The sequence below is a fragment of the Sturnus vulgaris genome, chromosome 20, assembly GCF_052056855.1.
Source record: "Sturnus vulgaris isolate bStuVul1 chromosome 20, bStuVul1.hap1, whole genome shotgun sequence".
Classification (NCBI taxonomy): Eukaryota; Metazoa; Chordata; class Aves; order Passeriformes; family Sturnidae; genus Sturnus; species Sturnus vulgaris.
In genome coordinates, this window is record NC_142262.1 from 1 (window position 1) to 16202 (window position 16202).

General features: G+C 48.3%; 1 long non-coding RNA gene across 1 annotated transcript; it reads right to left on the bottom strand.

Moving 5' to 3' along the window:
• Positions 1-32: 32 nt before the first annotated feature.
• LOC148221527 (uncharacterized) lies at positions 33-2739 on the bottom strand. The gene is made up of 2 exons (XR_015807785.1): positions 2286-2739; positions 33-1623 (listed from the first exon to the last, which is right to left on the bottom strand). It is a non-coding gene; the product is annotated as an uncharacterized LOC148221527 (long non-coding RNA).
• Between the last annotated feature and the right edge of the window lie 13463 nt (positions 2740-16202).

A 16202-nucleotide genomic window follows, 5' to 3' on the forward strand; every position in this document is an offset into this window, starting at 1 on the left:
TTGCCTCTAATAAAATTAAGCAAAGAATACAATAAGAGAAATGAGCATCCTTTTAATGTCTGAAATAGTTAGGAATAAAAATGCTGGAAAAGGGCACTCTGAATTGGTGTCACTTGTCATGGATAAAACCCCAGAGTGAGGAATCAGAGCAGAAGTTGAGAGCTGGAATCCTTCTGCAGTCGACTTAATTTTCTTTTCCTCCTCTCTTTCAGGACAGGAAGAATCACGACTCTCCTGGCATCTTTGCCAAGAGCTGTGGTGTTTGATCAGCCAAAGCCCAGAGGCTTCAGCACCAGAGGTCTGAGCCTGGAGGGCTCCTGGTGCTGCCCGTGCTGTGGGCTATGTCAGAGGATGCAGGGTTCCTCTTTGCCTCCCTGCTGGGATTAACTGCCATGGGAATGTGGATCTGGGTGAAACTCCAGCTCTCCTGGTGTTCAGGGGAGCAAGGTCTGAGGGACTCCTCTCTGGGGATGTGCGGTGAAGGACTGAATAGTGTGGAAGGAGAGTATTTATAAACTGTATCACTGTTTCTCCCAAAATTGGGGTGGAGCGGTGATGGGGGTGGTTGGGTTTGGTCTGGGCCTGTTATTCTTTGTGCAATTTTTAAATTCTCTTGTATGATTTACTGTCCGGTATCTTTCTAACAAAAGCTGACATAAATTTAGATTAAGGATTAGAACTTGGGTCCATTCATTGCAAACATTTGACAAGGCTGGAGGACTGGGGGTGGTGACTGCTCTCAGGAAAGGTTACTTATTAATACTGTGTCAGATTTCCCGCAGTGACTGTCAGGCCTGCATGGCTGTGAGTTCGTGCTCTTCTCACTGGGGAAATAAGTTCAGCAAAATTAGAAATGTTAGAAAAATCCAGCCAAAAATTCCACCTCTGTACCCTCTAAGTTTTCCCAGTTTTTCCCAGCTAGGAGCTGCACAGAAGTCAGGCAGGGGAAGTGACAACAGGGAACAGCTGAAAAATTCAAAGGCACAAAGAGGAAAGGGGAAAGGTTTCAGAAAACAATTCTATGGTCTAAGAATAATTTCTGATTCCCTACTGAGAAGAACACGAACTCACAGCCATTCAGGCCTGACAGTCCCCTGCAGTGAGAGCTCAGCACACATCCACAGAGGCAAGTCCAGCATCTTAAATGAAAAAATAAAAATAAAAACCAGAAGAAAAAGGGGATTTCTTCTGCTTCAGAGTTATTTCAAGTTCTTAAAGCCCAAGCAACATTTGCTCTTGATTTTGGTTGGGTGAATCATGAGCAGTGGGCACGGGTCATGCCATTCATTGAGCAGAAAACCCGGGGTCATTTAGAGGGGACACAAGAACTGTTTGTGTAGCGACCTCGGGCTGCAGAGGGGCAGGAGAAAGGCCAAGGGAGCTCCCTGGGGCCACCAGGGCCTGTGGGGAACAGAATGGACGCTTGGATGACCAGTGGAGGTGAGGAGTGGATCTGAGTTCATCTACAGGGAAATAAGGAGGGGATACTCTGGAGTGAAAAGCTGAGGTGATGAGTTCACCCACCTGGGCACGAGTTGTGTTTGCACAAAGTGGGACCAGAGGTGAAGGTCAATCCAAAGTCGATCCTGCTTGACCTCTGAATTCCAGGATAAGTTTTACAAGCTGCCAAATGAGGGAGTAAAAATACACAAAAATGAAACCGAGAGCATTCATGAGGTTCCTGGGAGTCCATTACACTGTTGTCATAGAATTCTTAATGAGTTTTGAGCTTTTAATGACAACAATTCAGTACTTTCTTTGGATTATTCACTGTGTAGGATTTGGGGTTTATCTGGATTTTAAAGGCGTCGTGGTGGCCCTGACACTGCTCAGGAGCTGGTAGGAAAAGCAGGGTCAGAGCTCCTGGCAGGCACAGGGTGTTTTTCCCAGAGTGGACTGTGGAGGAATTGTTTGGGCCTTGGATTGTCCCTCTGGGTGATGCCAGTTGCTGTGATTTGTGTAATTCCATACATTTAACTCCCAATACTTCCCAGCCCAGGAGCTTGAGCTGACAGGGCAGCACACAGATTGTTCTCTGTGCTGTGCCCCGATTTGGGGTTGGCTGTCAGCTTTGCTAGCTCCCGTGAATTATGCCCATAGCCCCGAATTCCCTGCTCAATTCCCACTGCCATAACCTCACAGCGCCTCATGGAGTGGGGATATACTGTGGCAGGAAGCTCAGCAGCATCGGCACAGGGACAGGTGTATATTCCAAAGAATTTGCTGTTTCAAACCCTCATCCCCCAGCCCCGCCGATGTCCCTGGGGGGCACTTGACAGAGTTACCTGGATTTCAGCTGATTTCACCCCCCCGAGCTCGGGCTCCAGGTGATCTTTTCAAGCAGGAGAAGGCAGGGGCCGGAGGCGCTCGTGGCCCGTGCCGAGGCAGTCCCTGGGGCCACGAGAGGACATCTCTCCCTGCAGAATTTCAGTTCTTTCCAGAGCCTCAGCAGTGACAGAGGACAAAGAGGAAGATGAGGAGGAGGAAGAAGGGGGAGAGGGTTTGAGAGGGGGGGAAGCCCAAATCCGTGCTGTGTGCGGAGCTCCGACAGCACGCTGCAGCCCGCAGCTCAGTGTGAGCACGGGGCAGAGGAGGCGATTTCTGGGCATTCAATCACCCTGAGGCGGGCCCGGCACCGCCCCTGCAGCACCGTCCCCAGCACAGCTCGGTACCGCTCCGGGATCACCCGGCCCCGCCCCCGGTGCCGCCCGGGACCACTGGGGACCGCCCCTAAAGCACCGCCCCGGCCCCGCCCGGTCCCGTCCCCGGGACCTCCGTGCCCCGCCTCGCCAAGCCCCGGCTCCGCCCCGAGCCTGCCCGGGCTGCGCCGGGACCATCGCTGGCGGCCCCCGCCCCTCTCCCCCGGGCCGAAGCGGGCTGAAGGAGATGTCCGCACGATTGGAAACGCCGCCGAAAATCGCACCCGTGGGATCGGTGTCGGCGTCGTGCGCAGGCATCCCACTAGAGCGAGCGGGCTCCTTGCTGTGCCACCCTCCTTTTGCAGCCAGAGTTAGAAGGTCGGGGAGCGACACCCGAGCCGCCATCTTGGGAGAGGCAGGCGCGCAGTACCGCGCTCTGCCCACAGGGTGGCGCTTGGGAGACAGGCAAGGGATGGAATCAAGGAGTGTCCCAATCCTTGAGGAAATCCCCCTGAATGAACGCCCCAAAAAACCCCGACCAGAACTGAGAAACCTCCTGCCTCTGTATGAGTGCAAAGGGTGTGCAAGGAGTGTGCAAATAGTGTGCATTAGCAATCGATCGGCAGGCATTGGAAATCGATCGCCGATCTAATCGATCGGCAGGCGCGATCAATCGATCGCCGATCTAATCGATCGGCAGGCATTAGCAATCGATCGCCGATCTAATCGATCGGCAGGCGCGATCAATCGATCGCCGATCTAATCGATCGGCAGGCATTAGCAATCGATCGCCGATCTAATCGATCGGCAGGCGCGATCAATCGATCGCCGATCTAATCGATCGGCAGGCATTAGCAATCGATCGCCGATCTAATCGATCGGCAGGCATTAGCAATCGATCGCCGATCTAATCGATCGGCAGGCGCGATCAATCGATCGCCGATCTAATCGATCGGCAGGCATTAGCAATCGATCGCCGATCTAATCGATCGGCAGGCGCGATCAATCGATCGCCGATCTAATCGATCGGCAGGCATTAGCAATCGATCGCCGATCTAATCGATCGGCAGGCGCGATCAATCGATCGCCGATCTAATCGATCGGCAGGCATTAGCAATCGATCGCCGATCTAATCGATCGGCAGGCGCGATCAATCGATCGCCGATCTATTCCATAGGCACGCATTAGCTATCGATCGCCGATCTGATTTTTCCCGCCATTTTTCATGGATTTTTTCCCCCATTTCTTACTGATTTTTCCCCAATTTTTCATGCATTTTTTCCCGCAATTTTCGTGGATTTTTTCCCATATTTTCCCCATTTCTCACTGATTTTTTCCCCCATTTCTCAATGATTTGTTTCCCCAATTTATCAAAGATTTTTTTTCCCCATTTCACCATGATGTTTCCCCCATTTCTCACTGATTTTTTCCCCCATTTCTCACTGATTTTTTCCCCCCATTTTTCCATGGATATTTCCCGATTTTCCCCCCCATTGCTCACTGATTTTTGCCCCCATTTCTCTCTGAATTTTCCCCCCATTTTCCATGCATTTTTCCCCCCATTAATCACTGATTTTTTCCCCCATTTATCACTGATATTTGCCCCCATTTCTCTCTGAATTTTTCCTTCCATTTTTCATGCATTTTTCCGCCCATTAATCACTGATTTTCTCCCCATTTATCACTGATTATTGCCCCCATTTTTCACTTATTTTTTCCCCACAGCATCGGCCACCACAGCACGAGCGACAACAGCTCGCTCTGTTCCCGCCATTGCCCATGGATTGTTTGCCTGTTTTCCATGGACTTTTTCCCCATTTCTCACTGATCCCCCCCCCCCCCCCCCATTTCTCACTGAATATTCCCCCATTTTTCATCGACTTTTCCCCCATTTCTCACTGATTTTTTCCCCATTTCTCAATTATTTTTTCCCCCACTTTTCCCCGTTTCTCACTGATTTATTCCCCCATTTTTCATGGATTTTTTTTCCCCCATTTCTCACTGATTTTTTTCCCCGTTTTTCAAAGATTCCCCCCCCGTTTTTCACTGATTTTTCTCCATTTCTCACTGATTTTCCCACCATTTTTCATGTGGTTTTTTTCCATTTCTCACTGATGTTTTACCCCATTCTTATTACCATTCTCATAGCTCTATTTTATATTTATACATATTCTTATATTTGCATTATTTCTGTTATACACTAGATTTTTCATAGATATTTGCTACTTAGATTTCATTATATTTTACATGTATACCAATCTATTTCTATTCTTTATATTTTATTTTTATATTAGCTATAAAAACCGTGCCTCTACCCAAATAAAAAGCATTTAAACATTCCTTTTAGACTATATTTAGGTATTTTTTATGGTTCTGTTTTTCATGCATTCTACACCCACCCCTCCCTCTCAATGTTCTGGCACCCAGCATGACCCCCCCCCCCCCCCCATGCCCGACTCACCTGCTCCTCCAGCGCAGCCCGGCTCCCTTTCCCAGGGACCTTGGGGTGCCCCAAACCACGTCGGAGCCCCCAGTCTCCACACCCTCCCCCTCCGTAGGGAACGGGAATGGGATGGGGAGCACACAGGACAAGAAAGGAACACAAAAGACACACTGGACAGAGAGAAGAAAAGGGCTGGAAGCTGGATATGAGGATGAAAGTGGAGCAGCAACAAACCTCAGGACTCTTGACTAGAGAGTGTGGCTGCTGAACGTCTCAAAAAAAACCCCCAGCTCCAACACAACATGCTGTGCTCACGGCTCGGCCTGGGACTCATCAGTGAACATCTCTCTCTTGCCAGGGCCATAAAGCCCCCGAGAAAACACGAGGTGAGGTTGATGCGCTCCGGCTTTGCTCCTGCTCAGCCCTAACCCCAGCCCCTGCTGCCAGTGAGCACCCTGATCTCTGAACCTCTTCTCAGCTTGTTTGTACGCTTCCAAATTCCTTCCTCTTTCTTCAAGCTTCATCTGTTTCCTGGCATTGGGAGAATGACAAGTGTTTAGCACAGCGCAATGAATACAACAGTCTCATTTTCAGAAGACACAACTGAACGAGAACCGACAGCAGCACTGCTTCGAGACAATCTGGGCACACGTTTCCCTTCCAGCAATCTGAGTGTTCTTTTGTGTCACGCCTGAAATTCTGAAAATGGTTTTTTGAGAAAAATTATCCATAACTAGAAAACAATCAAACCAAATAAATAGAACCCCTAGGATATAATAACAGCCCATATACTACAACACTCCAATTCTAATATTAATAAGAAAACAGAAATTAGCTACACAGCATTACCTCAAACAAACACTACATACTGGCAAGAATCAAAACCACCACAAAATAATTCAAAAACTACCCTATGCCTTATGCTACAGGCTAGAACGCCATCGGCAAACCTTATCAAGGTATCCTTTAAAAACAACGCCCCACCAAAAACAAAAACAACACAAAACGCCATTCAAGAACTCCCTTATCAACACCTGAATGAAAAAACATGGCATTAGATAAATAGACCATAGCCCTTATCATACACCATCTACAAACAAAATAAAGCTAGACCATACATCCTCGAAAACCACCTTCAAAGCACGACATTAGAAAAACAAAACTTCCCAGAATTAAAAGCTGTATCTAACAAAAGCCGTCTGATAAAATTAACAACCAAGCCCCCACCATCAGAGCTGCCCCTACTAAACTCCCCATCGTACATATGAAAAATCAGTTTTAAAAACCTACTTCAATTCATTCTGCCTCAAATACAAAGCCATCCAGAAAGTTACCTTCACTCAAAAACAAAAGCGCACGTAGTAAATAACATTAAAAAATAAATCAGCACACTACACACCACAAGCATAAAATATTGAATTAAAACCAAAAATACCCCTAGTCATTAAAGAGCCCAGCCGCAAGCTATATTTAACTATAACTTCGTGCAAACGTACACATATCATTAAAATAGATTTCTTTCAGAATACAACTGATGATCTAAAATAGTAAAATGTCCGAGAACGATATTATAATAGGATATCCTCGATCATCCTCCCGCAAATTCTCTCCACTGTATTGTCCGACACACACCGGAAAAAAAATCCAGTTTTTACTTTTTTCAGCTAACTTCTCATTTATTAGCTGAGAGGAATGTTGAATTTGTCTTTACAAATGAGCTGTGGATCAGCCTGTAGATAAGGCTAGCACTGAGAGATAAAAGAAACAATGGGATGGATTCCACTGATTGATGAATGGAAAGAGATATTTGCCTTTACAAACAAACTGCAGGGCTGCTGATAAATGAAATTGGATATCGAAAGATGAAAGAAGCAACGGGGGGAAACTATGAATTCTATAAGAATTAAAAATTAAAAGGGAGGGTTATACATTAGAGGGGAATTTCAGGTATCAGGCGTTCCGGGAAGTCTGTGCCTCTCAAGTACCTCAGCCAATGGGAAAAGAGAGAGGGAAATGCGGCCGGGAAAATAGGATAAAAAGGAGGCTGCGTCCTCCAAAAATTTGAGAGATCCCAGGGGAATGTCCCATGGCCTCTCCCTTTATTCGAATAAAGCAAAAAGGACTCCTCCGTTTCCTTTTTGGACATAAACCGCTGGTGTTTGTGGATTAATTTTCCTGACATTTAGCAACATATTGTTAAAAAAAAAAAAAAAAAAAAAAAAAAAAAAAGTGATCCAGAAGAGGGCAACATTGACAGCCATTCCAAGACAGGATGAACAAATGCTTTCACATTGACAGAGGATGCTGCGATGTTCTGAGAACAGAAGATAGAATAAAATAAAGGAAGGTGATGTTACAAGACAGAAAAGGGTAAAATAAAAGGAGTACCTGAGACTGGGGGGCGGGGGGGAAGAAAATGGGGAAATATTAATTGCTACACACTAGGTACAAATGCTTTTTACAAGTAATTTATGAGAAGCAAGCTAAAAGCGTCTTACTGCTGCTAGTGATATCATGCTCCAAGCTCTGCTAATAATTCCTATTTCTAGCAATAGTTAAATTGAACTCACTACATTCCAACTATTTTTCTGCTTGTTTAGATGGCAGATCCGTTTGGAACACACCTTAGTATAGCAAATTCTATGCCCAGGTAGGGACCTCTCAGTTCTTCCATAAAACATTTTCTTCTGCATTATGGCAAGCCTTTGTTTTAGCTTGACAGCTTTCTTGAAACTTAAATTTACGCATGTATCCAAAGACATTTGCAATTCCAGAAATCGGTAGGCACATAATATGGAAAGTAAATAACATTCTCGAGAGGGAGTTGCTTTGTTACTGAGGGGATGAAAAGCAAGGCTAGAGCTAGTAGAACTACTCAAGAAATTGGACTTAACGCAGCTTTTACAAGGCTCAAAGTAGCCATACCGAGATGTTTGAGCTAAAAGCCCCAGTTACCAGACTTACAGGCCTAATAGTTATCACCACACCACATTCCCTGGTTGCAGTATTTTTAACAGCAGTGCAGAACGCTACTGAAAATTATTTTTAGGTTGAATTGTTCTCTCCCCTCACTGCCTGTGTAGCTGTTAGAGGCTTCCAGGAGGCTGGGGAAGCAGACTGCTGGTTTCACTTCCAGACAGGTCACTTCCGTGGTCTGCTGGAGGGCACTTTGAAGCCCGTGTCCTTTTCTTGCTCTATTGTATCTGACAACTTTCCTCCCCCACGTCTGTTTTTTAGCGGGCAGCATTTTTGGAGGGCCAGTCAAAGACCTCAGGCTCCGAGAGAATTCGTCTGCTTTGCTCTGTTTATGTGTGCAACAGATGGGAGCAGCAACTAAGTCAAGTAGTAACTTCTGAGCTGCCCAGTTATCAGTAAACCAAAATATTCTTTTGTGACTCTCGCCAGACGAACATATCATCCTATCCGAGTCACACACTGCCCCTCTGGCATTTTCCAGTCAGACAAAGAATTCCTGGCCCCTTGCATGAACCTCAGCTCTCCACCTTGTTCCAGAAAGAGTTCTAGATCCAAGGCCCAGTGAGCCAGTTACCCTTTGCTGCCCTGAGCAGTATGGAAACAGCCAAGCCCCAGCCCTGCAGCCCTGCCTAACTCGCCTTTGCCTCCCAAACCTGAACCTTTTCCTTGGCTGTGGCATCCTCACTCATGCAATCCTGAAGACAAAAATCTGATTTGGCAGGTGAGGCCGTTTCTAACGCAAAGCTTCACCAAGGTTTCTCTTCCAACTTCAGCCTTAAACAGTCCTGTCCTCCTCAGACAGCCCCCACCTCCAGCCTTTAGCTGTAAATACTTACTGGTTTATAGCTAATGCTTGCCACCCCTCAAAATTAAGTCTTTTGATATGCATTTACATCCCTCCCTAACCATGTCCTCATCACCCTTCCCAAACTCAGCCTCATCTCCAGGCCTAGAACCTCTCCCTAGGTGAGGGACTGTCCTCGGGTAGGAGTGCTGACAGACCTGTGCATGAGCCCAGCTGCATAGCCCGTGCTAATCCCAGCCCAGCTCTAGCCTTTAAACCCACTGGGGCTTTGGTACTGGAGGCCCAGTTACAGTAACCCCTGTGGCCGTTCCGCTTCCAGGCCATCTGTGAGTTGTGATCCCCCACCCTACACCACTTTGGTGAGAAATGCATTCCTTTCTTACAATAAAGTTTTCATTTTATGTCTAAATTCAAGCATTCAGAGAAAACGTGTAGCAATTATATCAAGACAGACATGACAGGCACCAACAGTAGTCTTTCATTACACACTTTTCATGCCTTCTCTCCACAGATTTCTTTGAGGCAACTCTGACTCCTTTTCTCACAGGCAGCTCCACACAGCACCGACTCCTCCTCTCCTCTGTACGACTGGCTAAACCCCAGCCTGTCCCTTCCCCAGCCACCTGAGCCTGTCTGTCCCACACACAGCATCCTCTCACCTTGTCCATCCCTTGCACGGCCACGTGTCCCTTCCTCCTCGCAGCACAGCCAGCAGGCTCCAGCCCACACTGCAGCAGGCTCTGCACCTCCTGCTGGAGCTGTGCTTAGTGAAACTGGCAGCCAGCTGACCCACGCTTTTATAACAACCAGCCTCACTGGGCAGGCAAGGCTGTTTCCACTCCTTGCTAATCAGTACAGCTGTAACTCGTTGGCAACTAGTGCCTTCTGCACTATCCTTACAAACTATTCTCCTACAGAAATGGACCGGAATTCCGCGGGGATTTTCCGGGGATTCCGGGGGGATTTTCTGGGGATTCCGGGAGGATTTTGTCGGGAATTCCGGGGGGATTTTGTCGGGGATTCCGGGGGGAATTTCTGGGGATTCCGGGCGGATTTTATCGGGGATTCCTGGGGGATATTCCCGGGGATTCCGGGGGGATTTTATCGGGGATTCTGGGCATATTTTCTCGCGGATTCCGGGGGGATTTTCTCAGGGATTCCGGGGAGATTTTATCGGGGATTCCGGGGGGATTTTTCCCGGGAAATGCGGGGGGCTTTTTCCCCGCGATTCCAGGGGGATTTTCCAGGGGATTCCAGGGGGATTTTATCGGGGATACCTGGGGGATTTTCCAGGGGATTCCTGGGGGATTTTCCCGGGGATTCCGGGGGGATTTTCACGGGGATTCCGGGGGGATTTTCACTGGGATTCCGGGGCGATTTTCTCAGGGAATTCCGGGGGATTTTCTCGGGAATTCCGGGAGGATTTTCCCGAGTATTCGGGGGGATTTTCCCGAGTATTCCGGGGGGATTTTTTCGGGGAGTCCGGGGGGATTTTCCCGGGGATTCCGAGGGGATATTCCCGGGGAATTCCGGGGGGATTTTCTCCGGGATTCCGGGGGGATTTTCCAGGGGTTTCAGCGAGGAATTTCCCAGGGAATTCCCGGTGGATTTTCCAGGGGATTCCGGGTGGATTTTCTCGGGGATTCCGGGGGGAATTTTTCGGGGAGTCCGGAGGGATTTTCCCGGGGTATCCGGGGTGATTTTACGAGGAATTCCGGGGGGATTTTCCCGAGTGTTCCGGGGGGATTTCCTCGGGGATTACGGGATGATTTTCTCGGGCAATTCCGGGGGATGTTCTCGGGTATTCCGGGGCCATTATCTCGGTGATTCCGGGGAGATTTTCTCGGGGATTCCGAGATTATTTTCCCGGGGAATTCATGGGGATTTTCCCGGGGATTCCGGGGGGATATTCGCGGGGATTCCGGGGGATTTTCTCGGAGATTCCGGGGGGATTTTCATGGGGATTCCGGGGTATTTTCTCCTGGATTCCGGGGAATTTTCCGTGGATTCCTGGGGGATTTTGCCGAGTATTTCGGGAGAATTTTCTCGGGGATTCCGGGGTGATTTTCCCGGGAAATTCCGGGGGATTTTCTCGGGGATTCCGGGGGATTTTTTCGGGGAGTCCGGAGGTATTTTCCCGGGGATTCCGGGGGGATTTTACGAGGAATTCCGGGGGGGTTTTCTCGGCGATACCGGGGGGATATTCTCGGGGATTCCGGGATGATTTTCCCGGGGAATTCCAGGGGATTATTCCGGCGATTCCGGGGGGATTTTCTCGGCGATTGCGGGGGGATTTTCTCGGGGATTCCGGGGGGATTATCCCGGGGAATTCTAGGGGATTTTCTCGGGGATTCCGGGGGGATTTTCCCGGGGAATTCCGGGGGGATTTTCTCGGGGAGTCCGGGGAGATTTGCCCGGGGATTCCGAGGGATTTTCAGGGGAATCCGGGGGGATTTTCTCGGGGATTCAGGGGGGTTTTTCTCGGGGATTCAGGGGGGATTTTCCAGGGGATTCCGGGGGGATTTTCTCGCGTATTCCCGGGGCATTTTCCTGGAGATTCCAGGGGGATTTTATCGGGGATTCCGGGGGGATTATCCAGGGGATTCCCGGGGGTTTTTCCAGGGGATTCCGGGCATATTTTCCCGAGTATTACGGGCGAATTTTCTCGGGGATTCCGGGGGGGCTTTCACAGGGATTTCTGGGGGATTTTCGCGTGGATTCCGGGGGGATTTTCTCGCGGATTCCGGGGGCTATTTTCCCGGGGATTCCGGGGGAAATTTCTCGGGGAGTCCGGGGGGATTTTCTAGGGGAATTCCGGGGGATTTTCTCGGGGATTCTGGGGGATTTTCCCGGCGATTCCGGGTTGATTTTCCCGGGGACTCCGGGGGAATTTTCTCGGGGATTTCTGGAGGATTTTCCCGGGGATTCCGGGCGGATTTTCTCGTGGATTCCGGGAGGATTTTCCCGGGGAATTCCGAGGGATTTTCAGGGGAATCCGGGGGGATTTTCTCGGGGATTCAGGGGGGATTTTCCACGGGATTCCGGGGGGATTTTCTCGGGGATTCCGGGGAGATTTTCTCACGTATTCCCGGGGCATTTTCCTGGAGATTCCAGGGGGATTTTATCGGGGATTCCGGGGGGATTATCCAGGGGATTCCGGGGGGATATTGCAGAGTATTCCGGGGGGATTTTCTGGGGGATTCCGGGGGGATTTTCCCGGCGAATTCCGGGGGGATTTTCTCGGGGATTCCTAGGGGATTTTCCAGGGGATTCCGGGGTGATTATCCCGGGGATTTTCCAGGGGGATTTTCCCGGGGATTCCGGGGGATTTTCTCGGGGATTCCGGGGGGTTTTTCCCGGGGATTCCCGGGGATTTTCTCTCGGATTTTTTCCCCAATTTTTCAAGCATTTTTTCCCGCAATTTTCCTGGATTTTTCCCAAATTTTCCCCATTTCTCACTGATTATTTTCCCCATTTCTCAATGATGTTTTTCCCCATTTTCCCCCCATTTCTCACTGATTTTTATCCCCCATTTTTCAATGATTTTTCCCCATTTCTCTCTGATTTTTGCCCCATTTCACCATGATGTTTTCCCCATTTCTCACTGATTTTTCCGTTGATTTTTCATGGATTTTTCCACTTATTTTTCGTGGATTTTTTCCCCATTTTTCCCCATTTCTCACTGATTTTTTCCCCCATTTATCACTCCTTTTTCCCCATTTTTCCCCATTTCTCACTGATTTTTTCCGCCATTTTTCATTGATTTTTTCCGCCATTTTTCATGGATGTTTCCCCCAATTTTCATGGATATTTCCTGATTTCCCCCCCCATTTCTCACTGATATTTGCCCCCATTTCTCTCTGAATTATTCCCCCCATTTTTCATGCATTTTCCCGCCCATTAATCACTGATTTTTTCCCCATTTCTCACCGACTTTTCCCCCCATTTCTCACTGATTTTTATGCCCCACTTCTGACTGATTTTTCCCAATTTTTCGTTGATCTTTTTCCCCATTCCACACCGATTTTTCCCCCATTTCTCTCTGATTTTTCCATCATTTTTCATGGTTTTTCCCCCCCATTTCTCACTGATTTTACCCCCTTTCTCACTGATTTTATTAATGTTTGTATTTCTATTTCTATTTCTATTTATATTTATATTTATTATTATTGTTTTGCATGTTTATGTTTATGTTTATGTTTATGTTTATGTTTATGTTTCTATCTATGCAGGTTAACGTTTGTGCATGTTCATGTCTATGTTTATATTTATGCATATTTATTTTTATGCCGGCGAACGCGGGCAGGCGTTTTATGTAAACGCCTATTCGCCGGGGTCCTAGAGAGGCCGCCATCTTGAGCGTGTCGGGACTCTCAAAATGGCGGCTCGGGCGGCACCCCGGCTGACCTGCCAAAAATGGCGGCAGAAAGGGCGGGAAAAAATCAGGACCCCGGTGTGTAGGCATAAGATGCCTGATTACATCGCCGACGCCGATCCGCTCGCCGCCAATTTTCCCGGATGTTTCAGAGCGTGCCGACAACGGCCGCGCGGTCCGCGGTGCCGCGGGCGTGAGGGCGCCGGCGGGCGCGGACAGGCGTTTTATGTAAACGCCTATCCGCCGGGGTCCTAGAGAGGCCGCCATCTTGAGTGTGTCCGCACTCTCAAAATGGCGCCTCGGGCGGCACCCCGGCTGACCTGCCAAAAATGGCGGCAGAAAGGGCGGGAAAAAATCAGGACCCCGGTGTGTAGGCACAAGATGCCTGATTACATCGCCGACGCCGATCCGCTCGCCGCCAATTTTCCCGGATGTTTCAGAGCGTGCCGACAACGGCCGCGCGGTCCGCGGTGCCGCGGGCGTGAGGGCGCCGGCGGGCGCGGACAGGCGTTTTATGTAAACGCCTATCCCCCGGGGTCCTAGAGAGGCCGCCATCTTGAGCGTGTCGGGACTCTCAAAATGGCGCCTCGGGCGGCACCCCGGCTGACCTGCCAAAAATGGCGGCAGAAAGGGCGGGGAAAAAATCAGGACCCCGGTGTGTAGGCATAAGATGCCTGATTACATCGCCGACGCCGATCCGCTCGCCGACAATTTTCCCGGACGTTTCAGAGCGTGCCGACAACGGCCGCGCGGTCCGCGGTGCCGCGGGCGTGAGGGCGCCGGCGGGCGCGGACAGGCGTTTTATGTAAACGCCTATCCGCCGGGGTCCTAGAGAGGCCGCCATCTTGAGTGTGTCCGCACTCTCAAAATGGCGCCTCGGGCGGCACCCCGGCTGACCTGCCAAAAATGGCGGCAGAAAGGGCGGGAAAAAATCAGGACCCCGGTGTGTAGGCACAAGATGCCTGATTACATCGCCGACGCCGATCCGCTCGCCGACAATTTTCCCGGATGTTTCAGAGCGTGCCGACAACGGCCGCGCGGTCCCCGGTGCCGCGGGCGTGAGGGCGCCGGCGGGCGCGGACAGGCGTTTTATGTAAACGCCTATCCGCCGGGGTCCTAGAGAGGCCGCCATCTTGAGTGTGTCCGCACTCTCAAAATGGCGGCTCAGGAGGCACTCCGGCTGACCTGCCAAAAATGGCGGCAGAAAGGGCGGGAAAAAATCAGGACCCCGGTGTGTAGGCATAAGATGCCTGATTAAATCGCCGACGTCGATCCGCTCGCCGACAATTTTCCCGGACGTGTCAGAGCGTGCCGACAACGGCCGCGCGGTCCGCGGTGCCGCGGGCGTGAGGGCGCCGGCGAGCGCGGACAGGCGTTTTATGTAAACGCCTATCCCCCGGGGTCCTAGAGAGGCCGCCATCTTGAGCGCTGCCGCACGGCTGGGTCCCGGCCCGCGGGCCCTTCCGCCATCCTGAGAGGGGCACGGTGCAGTACCCGCCTGTGTCCACACGGCGGCAGCACTGCCGCCCAACTCACCCCGGCACTGCCGCCCTGTCAGGGACAGACAGAGAAGGGAGAGAGTTCCAAGCACCAGAGTCCCCACCCGTCATAAAATCCTCTCAATGAACGCCCCAAAAAAACCCCGACCCAAACTAAAAATGCCCTGCCTCTGACCAAATGAAAAAAAAAAAACCTTTTATATATATAAATCATCTATTTTTTAATATTTAATTTCTAGTCATAATCTATACATATTTCATATATTCAATTTAATTGCTATTCTATTTATCATATATACAATATTATTTTATTATTCATTATATACATAGATTTATATTACTAATGTTATTTCTATTTTATCTATATCCATCTATATTTGGAGGTTCATAGTTTTTAATATTATTTCTTTAAAAGCTCTGCCTCTAACCAAATAGAAACAAAAAACTCGATTATTTTAAATTATATTTGAATATATTTTTCTATTTAGTTTTCATATTTATATCTGTAGATTTATATGTCTATATTGTGTATTCTATATTTATATACTATTTAATGTAGTTTTTACTAGTATATTAATATACTAGATGCTATTTACATTCTATTATAACATACTATTTAATAGAACATATTAAAATCGATAAATTATTTATATTACATACTACATACATGTATTTTATATTTATATTTATTTCTATATATTTATACTTACATATATATATGCATATATAGTTATAATAATTTTATGTCAGTATCTATTTTTGCATATTTGTATATTTTTGCCTATATTATTTTCAAAAAACCCTCCTCTAACCAAATAAAAACCAATAAAACATTCCTTTTAAAGTCTGAATATTTATATATTTCTATTTTCATAACATAATATAATGTAATGTAATATATTTATATATTGGTTTCTTATATTTGCTTCTATATTTTTATTCTTTATCTTTTCTATTTACAGTATCTATAAAAAAACCCTACCTCTATCCAAACACAAGCCAATAAAACATTCCTTTTAGACTATATTTAGCTATTTTTTAAGGTTCTGTTTTTCATGCATTCTACACCCACCCCTCCCTCTCAATGTTCTGGCACCCACCATGACCCCCCCCCCCATGCCCGACTCACCTGCTCCTCCAGCGCAGCCCGGCTCCCTCTCCCAGGGACCTTGGGGTGCCCCAAACCACGTCGGAGCCCCCCTCAGCCTTTTTTCCTCACCCCAAAGAAGGCACAGAACGACTCCTTTAATGAAGTTGTTTTAACAATTGTAAGGCTAGAGCTTTTGGTATCCACTGCTTGCCATCCCTTGTAAACCAATTTTTTTCTTCTTTCTTCTGCAGCTTAATAAACCTCTTTTTTTCCCCATAGTTTTCCAAATGCATGTATTACCGCATATGCATATTTAGAATCAGTAAATATATTTAATGTCTTGTCCTGCTATAATTCACAGGCTCTCACAAGCGT